Source organism: Peromyscus maniculatus, chromosome 11 (genome assembly GCF_049852395.1).
Source record: "Peromyscus maniculatus bairdii isolate BWxNUB_F1_BW_parent chromosome 11, HU_Pman_BW_mat_3.1, whole genome shotgun sequence".
Taxonomy (NCBI): Eukaryota; Metazoa; Chordata; class Mammalia; order Rodentia; family Cricetidae; genus Peromyscus; species Peromyscus maniculatus.
In genome coordinates this window covers 75521861-75534025 of record NC_134862.1, presented here as the reverse complement: position 1 = coordinate 75534025, position 12165 = coordinate 75521861, and positions in this window count along the sequence as shown.

Here is a 12165-nt window from a genome sequence, read left to right as displayed (position 1 = left end):
CAGACTGGCGTCTCCTCCAGACTTCCACCTCCCAGCCTCTACTCTCTGTTTGTCCTGCCTATCCCATACTTCCTGCCTGGCTACTGGCCAATCGGCGTTTTATTTATTCACAACATATAGGACATCCCAGAGCACCAAGGTACCTACTTTACCACTAACCACTGAGAAACTCACTCTAAGACTCATTTGCCTCATCCCTAAAATAAGGGATTTCATGATCTGTCAAGTTAATGTTCTTGTTGCTCTGACCTGACAGGCAACTCAAGGGACAGACAGTTTATTTGCATTCCCACTTTAGGGGAAGTAGTGGTGGCCAGAAGAGCTCTCCCAGCGCGAGGCTGGGAGCTGGGGAGATGGCTCAGAGGTTAAGAGCACTCTGGCAGAAGACCTGGGTGTGATTCCCAGAACCTACCTGGTGACTCAGAACCACCTGTAACCCCATTCCCAGGGGATCCAACAAGAATGCATATGATGCACATACATGCATACAGTCAAAACATCCATAAGCACCAAGAAAAATAAATAAATCTAAAACATTAAAGACGAAACCAGAAGAAGCAGCAGGAGGCTGCTTGATCACATCTGGAAATACCAGGGAGCAGAGAGAGGACAAGGAGGAGGGTATGCCTCCCTCCCACCCCCATCCTCAGTATGCTCCCACTTCATGCCCACCCCCAGAGATTCACTTCCTCCAAAGGCTCCGCAACCTCCCAAAACAGCGCCACCATCTAGGAAGAGTCTGTAGACATTTTACATGCAAACCATAATGAATAATGATTTTACTGTAATGCACAGAAAGAGATTAATATGTACATTTTTAATATATATATACATTCCTACTTAATTTCAGCTGTGTCCTACCTTCACTGTTTATTCACTGTCCCTGCGCACGAGCTCGAGGGCAGAGGTGATGAAGGACAGTTCCTGAAACTCAGTGAGCGTCAGTTATTTTATTGGAAGAGTGAACTAAGGATTACTAATACACAGACACAGCTTCACCTGCCTTCTGTTCTTCCGTCAGGGTCTCTCTACCTTCAATCTGTGGCTAATATTAAAGAAAACCACTTAGTGATACGTGTTTCTTGATTGTCCTGGGGACATATATATTGATGGAAAATTATACATATAAAACTGTCTTTCCCAACACATCTATTCAGCTTCATTGTGGGGGAAATAATAAAGACAGTGATAGATTTTAAGAAATCCTCCACTAACCTAACAAGTTTAGTGAAACCAGATTGTAGAATTTTTCTTCAGTTTCAATTGGCTAAATAAAAGACATTTATTTCCTTTCTTAGCAAACCTATTCACACTGGGTAACACCAAACCCGTGTTTTGCCATAAACATCTAGCACCTGATTCTTGCCCTGATGATTTGCCAACTCATGAAAGCAAACTGATGGACTACAGTTGTCAAACTACTTAAACATTAAAATTAAGTAAAGTATATTAAGCATAATTCTTATACTAGTCAGGCTGTCTGTGCCTTTAAGTTTACTATATCTGCAAGCTAGAGCAAGTCATCTCAGGAGGTGGAAGCGGAGAAACGGGGAGCTGGGAGGGGGCTGTCTGCTCCTGTCAGCTACCCACATTGCTATTGTCATTGCTGCTGTCACTACCTGGGGCATGTGACCTCAAGTTCACTCCTCGAGATGCTGGGTGGTAGCTGTTAGCATCCTTCTTAGCACTCACCCAGCAGAGCCCAGTCACCAAGGTGCTCAGAATTCCCAGAAGGCATGTTTCTCTCTGGAGCTTGACTTTATCTCCCATTTTTTCCTTTCAAAGATAATGATGGTGCTGTGCAGCTCCTGAGAATTCACCAACTCATCCATTATTAATGGCAAATAGATGCCTGTTCTCTACACTGCGAACAGTTGAGCTGCAGCAGCATCTACCCATCATAAATCTTATTTTCCTATCCCAGCATTTCTAGTGGATTTCACAATGGATCATAGGCTTATGACATCACCCAATATGAACAAATGTTTTTCACTCCAGACAGGGCCATAACAGACGGAAGAAACGATTTTACCCAAGGGCCAGAGAGTTGGCTCAGGGGAGGAAAGTGCTTGCTGCCAAACCTGATGACCTGAGTTCAAGACCAGGGATCCACATAGTAGAAACAGAAAACGAACTCCTGTAGGCTGTCCTCTGGCCTCTACATGCCCATCGTGACACGTGAGCATGGGCACACCACACACACACACACACACACACACACACACACACACACACACTTAAATATATAAGTAAATAAGCTTTTAAAAAGAAATCATTTCATGCAAGTCTAGCTTGATGAGTCTATTAGGGTTTCTTCAGAAATCATGAGCCATTAGTAGGTTGACATCACCAAGGAACAGCCACTCCGTCCTCCCACAATTGTTAACTATTTATATATCTTGAGAGCTGCAGGGCCTCATGTGGCCCTTCCAAAATGAAAGGTTAGTGAGTCCAGTCTTATGAGGGTCTATCATAGTAATCAAAGCTGGTCTGACCTCAGGAGCGTGGCCACATCATCCCCAGAGGACAGATTGCGACAACACCAGGCTACTTGTATTAATTAAGCTTTCCAATGTACCGAAGTTTCTATAAGTTGCAATGGTAATTTCTCACACTGAATGGCTTCTTTTTCTGAACGTCTCTTGAAATACCCCTGGGGCTCGGCAACCCTATGTTCTGTCTTAGGCTCCTGTAGCCACAGACCTTTGCACAGAACTGATTGAAGGATAAACAGAGATGTATTCATCAACTCCTTCTCTTATTTCTACTTATTGACACTCTGCACTCAAATCCATACCAAACGCCCCCTGTATCAAGAGCCTCTCCTCCTTGCCTGGTTCTGCTGAGCTGTCTGCAGACAGACCAAGAGTACTAAGGACAGACAGTGTTCTTCGGTGTGGGGCTCACACACCGGGCAGGGTGGGCTCCTCTTCTGTGGGGAAGATGTCTTTCCTCTTGATGACTACAGAATTTCGCAAGCTATTACTTTTAAGGTAAAATTCACTAATTTATATCACTGAGATGCATCCAAAAAAAATGTAAAAGCAGCAAAATCCAAGAAAACATGTAAAATGGTTACGAAATCACACACTATAGCGTGGACATAGTTTTCCATTGAGGCAGAATCTCGTTGGACATTTTAATGTCTCCCTGTGTCTTGTTCCCTCTTGATTTGCTCCTGTGTTTTTCCAGGGAGTATCCATGGGTTACAGACACTATGGGAGAAACATACCACACTGGACACATTGGCTTGTTCAGTTTTCACACAGAGAGAGTGGGGTTAGGAAGGTGATTGGTAATCTTCCCCACAAACCAAAGAGCAGAGTGGGAATTAGACCTGTGATGTACCTGATTCTAAAACCCGGAGCCTTTTAACATAAATACTATGCATTTTATGAATAATATCCTTATTACTTTTAATAATCCCACTTTTAATTTTCACAGTATTTGGAGGTGGGAGGGTTACAAAAACAAGTAGGAATAGAGTCTCTCTATTGCTTGCTTCCTTCCCTTTCCCTGTGAATTTCCCATCTACCTCCCATACCCAGCCTTTGCTTGCAGCGCAGAGGAAATCTCTCAGCCCTCAGCCCTTCCTTGCTCTGCAGGGCATGTGTTCAGGACACGGTGCTGTGTCTTCTTTGTTTCCCAAGGCACCTTTCTCAGATGGATAAACTTAGAAAAGGGGAGAAACGGGCACGGGAGGGGCTGCATAGACACAATGGGGCAGAATGCATCACCAGCCAGCGAGAGCAGCGGGCTGTTAAAGAGGCAGTGGAGCCAGGGGGCTGGATCTCACCTCCACATTGGCCTCTTACTCTTTGGTGTTACCATGGGGAGTCCACTTAATCTACCTACATGTCAGACTTCTTATCCATCAAGCAGCAAAAATAACACCTGCTCATAAGATTGTTGTAGCAGTCAAAAAAAAAAAAAGATCCTGGATATTGAAGTGTCCCGAGACATCAAAGCCTCTGTATGTCTGACTCACCAGGATCAGTGTGGGGGAAGCCTTGTGCAGGGGAAATAGGGATGTCATATTCTACATATAGTCGGTATTTTACATTGCTGGGCAATGTTTCAAGAGCCTAAAATGTCTTGACAAACTTAAGAGGATAATACAAGGACCTGAAACAAGGAGGATTTAAGAACCACCTACTGAGTCACCCCAAATGCAAGCAGTGATGTGCCAGTTCCAACTAAAAAGGGAAATGAAAAAAAAATTTAAAAACTTCCTTTGAAAAATGAATAAATCTAATCTTACCATCAGTGCCCCAGATCCGTGACTTCCTGTTTCTGTTTCCGTTTCCTGTCAGTGAAAAAAAAAACGGTGATAATGATAGCCCTGTGAAACGTGGTCAGTGAGATGCTATCGTTCCTTTCTCAATTCTCCCACCTTCTCTGGCGGTTTGTTACTCTGGACAGAACACAGTGGCCGGAGCCTTGGCCTCTGCAAGAGCCACAGCCACGTGTGAGTCCAACAGAGCTCCATGGTGATGTGATTTTTTTTTGGTTTTTTTTTTTTTTTTGCTATTTACAAGAATTTTGAAGAATGACAGTATGTTGTGAACACCTCAAAACAACACAGCTCGACTAGGAAAAAGTTTTAATGCAAAAATGAAAGATTAAGAGAAAAGGGTCTGTATTCTTAGACCGGGAGCTATCCACAATCATCCGAAGATCTTCTTGCAGATAAGCTGCCTTAGTGATCAGCTGCCCTCATCAGTTTCTCACATTGAGTAAGCTGACATTTGGATTAAAAATAAAGTCATCACTTTTAATATTTGAAAATCCTGTCTTCAATTTCTTTTACAATCACTTATTGTGCGAGCGTGCATGCGTGTGTGTGTGTGTGTGTGTATGTGTGTGTGTATGTGTGTGTGTGTGTGTGTGTGTGTGTGTGTGTGTGTACACTCGTGCACGCGTGCCTGTGTGAGTGTGTAGGTCAGAGGACAACCTTGGGGAGTAGGTTCTTTCCTTTCATCATATAGGTCTCAGGATGGAACTCAGGTGGTCAGGTTCGGCAGCAAGAGCCTCCACCAACTGAGCCATCCTGCCAGCCCAGGAATACCCTCTTTAAAATTTTCTAAATTAATAAGCAGAAATCACCCGAGTACCCAGTCTATCCTGAAACCTGACTTCAACTGCTGATTGCTACAAATATGGGTTTGGGGTGCCCTCTAGTGTTGAAATGTTGATACTACACCAACCATGGCTTTAGGAACTCTGTACTGATCCTACCATCTAGTGTTGGAGTGGAAGCGTGACAATATGCGGGGTGGGGAGGGGGTGCAGTCTGTGCAGAATTTCTGGATGAATAGAGGCACAAATGAATCCATTCTGTGAAGTCTGGAATAAACTCCTAATCTCTCCAAGAACAGGTCCAGCACAAAGCATCAAGAACTCTCAGAAGACTTACCTAACAGGTGAGGCATCAAACACAGATCAGAAAGCAATGGATATGTGCAAACTCTGACAGGATTCGAGTGGCTATTTTATACTAAACTCAACAAATGTTAAGTAAACGCGTGGCTCAGGGGTTAAGAGCTGTTGCTCTTGCAGAGGGTCTAGGTTCAGTTCCCAGCACCCACACGACAGCTCACAGGCATCTGTAACTGCAGCTCCAGGGGATCTGATGCCCTCTTTTGACCTCCGCACACATGTGGTGCACATAGATACATGCAGATAAAACACTCATATGTATAAAATAAAATAAAGTTTAAGAAGGAAACCAGAAAGAAAATTCATTAATTCGTCAGAGATGGCAGAGAACAATTTTAAAAATCAAATCTTCAAGCAGATAAGTGCTCAAAATTGAATGGGAACTATTACATAAGACGTCATTATCAGGCTCAAACAAACAGAAGGCCAGCCAGTGAGCTCAAAGGCAGGCTAATTGACAATACGTAATTGAGAGAGAGAAATGAAGGAGGTGGGCTGAATAAATCCTATGGAAATTACAGGACAGAAATACAAGAACAAATATTCCAATTGCTGGAGCTCAAGAGGGCTTTGGGAATGCCAGAGGGTGGAAAGCTCATGCAAAGAGATGGCAGAAAATGTCCCAAGTGTAGAGGAAAATGCCAACATCCAGACATGAAAGAGTACCGGTAACCAGTTCAATTCAGGCACAGGAGGTGGCTCACTTGGTAAAGCGGCCGGTTGCCTTTAAGCACAAAGACCTGAATTCAATCTTCAGAACCCATGCAAAGAAATGCCTGGCATGGTGGGAGATGCTTTTCATCCCAGCCTGGAGGAGACAATTCCCTGGTGCTTACTGGCCAGTCAGCCCAGCCTACATGAGGAATTACAGGCCAGTGAGACCTTGTCTCAAAAAACCTGGAAAGCATCTGAGGATACTCAATGTCATCCTCTGGTCTACACACACACACACACACACACACACACACACACACACACACACACACTCAAACGTGCACACACATGCATTCCTGTATGGTCACATGTGCATACACAAGCACAAACACAAATAAGAAAGAATACTAATACTACAAGTGTGTTCCAATTCACCTGACATCAGACTTCTCAGCAGATACCCTACCGAATAGCAAGGAATGGAATGAGACATTCATAGTGTAAGGAGAGACAAAAGCTACCCAGAAAGTGATCCATTGGAAATGAAAGAGAGGCAAAGGCATCCCTAGACAAACAAAGCTGAGAGGATTTATCCACACTCAGTCTTCTGAGAAATGCTATTGGGAATCGTCTCACTGAAAGACAGAAACAGTAACCGGCACAGGGGTCGGGGCAGGGGGATTGAAAGGTGTAAAGCTCCACAGCCACCAGTCCACAGTTCACGGGCTTCCACTAGTGTGGCCAGTCATCTCTGCACATCCTCCCATCATGATCTCGACATCCCTCGCCTGCAGTATCTCTCCTCTTTCTCATCAATTGGATTCCTGGAGCTCAGCCTGGTGCCTGGCCGTGGATCTCTGCATCTGCCTCCATCAGTCACTGGACAAAGGCTCTATGATGACAGTTAGGTTGTTTGCTAGGCTGGTCACCCGAGTAGACCAGTCCAGGCACCCTCTAGACCACTGCCAGCAGTCAAAGGTGGGGTTGTCCTTGTGGATTCCTGGGAGCCTCCCCAGCACCCTGCCTCTTCCTATTCCTATGATGTCCTCATCTATCATGGTATCTTCCTCCCTGCCCCCCCCCACTCTGTCCTTGTTCCAGCTTGACCCTCCCATTTCCCTATGTTCTCATCCCCCACTCCTCACCCTCTGCCACCCACACACACACACCCAGTTCACTCATGTAGATCTCATCCACTTCTTCACAGGGTCATCCATGTGTCCCTCCTAGGGTCTTTTCCTGTTAGCTAGCCTCTCTGGAGTTGTGGGTTGGCCATCCCGTCCCTCCCATTTAGTATCCACTTATGAGTGAGTACATACTGTTTGTCCTTCTGAGTCTGGATTACCTCACTCAAGACGATATTTTCTAGATCCATCCATTTACCTGCAAATTTCATATCATTGTATATTACTGCTGAGTAGTATTCCATTGTGTATATGTGCCATATTTTCTTTATCCATTCTTCAGTTGAGGGACATCTAGGTTGTTTTCAGGTTCTTGCTATTACGAATATTGCTGATATGAACATAGCTGAGCATGTGTTCTTGTGGTAAGATTGAGCATTCCTTGGGTACATGCCCAAGAGTGGTATAACTAAGCCCTCTGGATACGGAAGACGGTTGTTTGGCTCGAACTGTTTGGGGGAGGGGGGCACCCAGCAGGGAAATCGGGATCTGTCCCTGGTCTATGGATAGGTTTCTGGAATCCGGTGCCTGTGGTGTGACACCTTGCACAGCCTTGGGAATGGGGCTTGGACCTGCCTAGGCTCAGTGTGCTGCGCTTTGCTGACTCCCCATGGGAGACCTCAGTTTGAGGCATGTGGGGATGTGGGGTGGCTTGGGAAAGAGGGCTGGGAGTGGGAGGATGGAGGAGAGGGGTCTGTGCATAGCATGTGGAGTGAGTAGAAAATTTCTTAATAAAGAAAAATGAATAAAAAAGTTGTAATTTAGATGGAGACCAACTTATTTCTTTAGTTTTTATTTACTTGGTTGTTAATGATTTCTACATCCTAGTTAAGAAAAAATTTTGCCTACGTCATGGTTGAAAAAGTAAGCTTTCAGAGAGGACTATAGGCCTTGAATTATTATTATTATTTAAAATAAAATTTAATTTTGTATGCAAAGAAGTAAGCTTTCTTACTTTGAAAATATTTTATCTCAATATATTTATTCTTTATATACTTATATAAATATATTTAAATAAATACGCATTTTATATTTAGATAGATGACCCATTTTAACTTCACTTCACGTGCATAGTAATGAAGACATCATTTTCCTGTGACCAGGCAGCTCTTCCACATCATTTTTAAAAACTTTAACAACACTGTGTGTGTGAAATCATTTGACAAAAGTGAATACCTAGTTCTGAGCTCTGCTTGGCTTCATTGATCTGTTTACTCATTCATTGACCAATTATCATTATCTGTTTTGAATATTATAAAGCTGACACTTTTTGTGGGGGGGAAAGGTGTAAAGCTGGCTGGTAGAAGTAACTGTGCAGGCGGATTCAGAATGCCCTAATAACAAACACAGTGCACAGAAGAATTATATCTTTAAAATAAAGATCAAAAGGAAAAATAATGCAATATGTTTAAAACATAAAAACACGTATATAATCAACATTAAAAATCTACAAGATAAAACCTTGCAATCAAAACATACGACTAGGAGCTGGAGAGGTGACTCAGGGGTTAAGAGCACTGGCTGCTCTTCCAGAGGACCTGGGTTCAATTCTCAAAACCTGCATGGCAGCTCACAACCACATGTAACTACAGTTCCAGGGTATTTGACTCTCTCTTCCGGACCCTGTGGACATGTTTGGGCACATACACATTACACTAACATGCATGCAAGCAAACACATGCACATGCATACAATTTTCTTAATAAAAATAAAAATATGACTGGAGAAAAATTACTTAGACAAAAAGGAAAAGTGTACAAAAAGGGAAAGAAAATAACTACAGATGTACCTGAAAGCAACAATAGACTGGCGCATAACACACAACCTATCAATAGTTATGTTATAAATAGGTATTGAAATCTCCAATTAAAAGATGTAGAGTGATCAAACGGATTTAAAAAACAAACCAACAAATATCTGCTCATGAGAGACATGATCTCTAAGGATAAAAGCTGAAAATTAAAGAGATATAAAAGCATACTCTATATAGATGGAATCCAAAACGAAGCAGGAGCAACCACACTTACATAAAATAAAAGACTTTAAACCAAAAGTATAAAGAGGACATAGAAATATCTTTATCTAATGATGGAGGTGTTGCTTTAGCCAGAGAGAAGAACAATTATAAACATCAACCCAATATTAAATATCTAAGCAAATTTTAATAACTCTGAAGGGAAAGATAAACTCCAATTCAGTAACAATATAGGACTTAAACACATCACCTTCATTATGGATGGATCATTCCAGCAGAAAATCAATACACCAGAGGTAATTGCATCTAGGTAAAATGGACCTAAGAGACATCTACAAGGATTCTGCCCAACAGCTGCAAACATGTATTCTTCTAAACATGTTTACTTTTCTCCAGGAAGTGCCAAAACAACAGCTTCTAACATTTTTAAAATTGAAATCATATTAATTTTTCTAACTAAAAGACAATAAACCTAAAAATGAATAGCAAGAAATTTTTGTAAGCTATACAAATATGTGTAAACTAAACAACTTCTAAATAACTAAGTGACTCAATAAAGAAACTAATAAAGATGGCTTTAATTTCTTGGGATAAATGATAATGAAGATATCACATACCAAACTATGGTACACAACAAAAAAAGTCAAACTAAGGGAGAAGTTCATAGAAATGAAAGCATTAAAAAAAAAAAAGTTCTTGGGGGCATTCACCAACCTAAGACAGAGCACCTGTGTGGCCTGGGCAGGCATCTCCATGACAGGTAAGGTGACCTGCTGACGTCCCACGCAATCCAAGTCAGAAGCTCATTTTTTAATAAAAGGGGGACCTGCAGGGTCCTAGCCCCCATTTTGGGTAACTGTTGCCTTGCTTGCGGACCTTGACCTTGATATCCTCCCAATGCTAATTCCCTGCCAGTTTCCACCCTTCTGAATGCTTAAGGGAAGTTCCTTGTCTGTGTATCCTGAATAATGGGCATTAACAGCTTAGATGCAAGATTGTAAAACATCAGTATCGAACTTCTACCCTCCGGGGTCCTCCCATTGTGCTGTAAGCCTGTATTTAAGACCTCCTACCCTCTTCAAGAAATGACATTCGACATTTAAAATTTAAATATATATATATATATATATATATATATAATTGAATGAATACTTCGAATGTAATCTATGAATATCACAAATGTGATTAATATCATGAGTGTAAGTAATAAATATCATGAGTGTAATTTAAAAAATAAATTTAAAAAAATAAAAATTAAAAAAAAGAAAGTTCTCGAATGAACAATTTATCGTTTCACCACAAGGAACTAAAAACCAAGAACAAACCAAACCCAAAACTGGTAGAAGAAATAATAAAGATCAGAGCAGGAACTAGTAAGGTGAGAACAAAGTACAAAAAACCAATGAACCAAAGACTTGATTCTGTCAGAAAGAGAGAGAAAGAAATGGACAAGCCCTTAGCAAGACCAAGCAGAAAAGGTAGAAGACTCAAATCCATAAAGGTCAGAAATGAAAATGTAGATATTGCAGCCAGCACCACAGAGATGCTGGTGGCCTTGTCAGAGGAGCAGCAGGTGGCAATTGAAGTTCAAGGTGTGTCAGCCCACCAGGAGGAAAACCCCTGATGGGTGAATCTCAGGTAGTCAAGGCCTGTAGGGGAATGTCTTTTGTTTCTGCTGTGCCTTTACATGTTTGCTGCTGCTATCTTTCTCTGGTATTTGACATGGTGTGAATGGATGTGGGGAGATCCCCACTGCCTTTAATATAGCATGATTATCTCATGGAAACATCCCACTTTACTGGGCACTTTTACCTATAGATTATTATAAAGATGATTCCTTCCTAAGCTGTACTGTCTGGTTGATAATAATAATGTTAGTTTAAACAGAGTTTTGATGATAAAAAAATAAAACAAGGAAGCGTCACACAGCTAGAACACATGAGTTTCTATTGAGGAGCCACATAGACCGTGGCATAGGTTAATGATTAAGAAAAAAAAAAATGAGTTGCAGTAGCCCATATAGTTTAAATTCTTCTAAACTTTATTTTGGGAGGTATGTTCACAGGTTTTGGAATGCATCATAACTGAAACAAAGCTTTGAAAATAACTTAAGGTTAGACTAGATGTTTTTGTCAAATAGCTTTGAGGTGAAAAACCCACAAAGATAATCTAAAGTTTTAGCACATAGCTGAATGAGGAACTCTTAGGTCAGGAAACAAGAACAAAGCAGCCCAATTATCATTAGCTGACATACCTTTCTTGCTAGAATTGGTTGATGACTAAAGGCTATGCTTAATTCCTTATACCCATTTCTGCCCACAATCTCCTGATATAAGAAACTATTGATGAGTGGGTATGCACCCTAAAGATTTAAAGTAGAGCTGTCTGGTTCTTTTTCATACTTAAAAGTTTAGATTTGTAATTCTTATAAGATTACCTTTTGAGATAAGCAATAAAGTGATTGGTCCTTTCTTTGCAACTGTAAAACACAACTTGCCAGGAAAAGAATACCTTGCTTGCTTACACACTGTTAACCTATAACAAGTAACTTGGGTATGAATGTGTGTGGGTTCTTGGGATGGTTTGTTTTTCACTTGTAATACATAAAATGTTTAATCATGTAAGGGATATGGAAAACACATTGTTTTTTAACTTGTATTCATTGTAATCATTCATCTGAATAACAGAATGTAACCACATTGCAATTTTTATATTACCTGAAAGATTTTGCTGGGGTATATAAGCTGTAAGGGAAAGAATAGAGTTGAAATGGCTTAGAAGGAAAACATCAAGAATGATAGAGTTAGAAGGAATTAGAAGAAAAACATCAAAAAGATAGAGTTAGAGGGAAAACATCAAGAATGAGAGAGTGTAGAGAAAGTGCTGAGTTAGAAAAAGGAAGCCATTTCACAT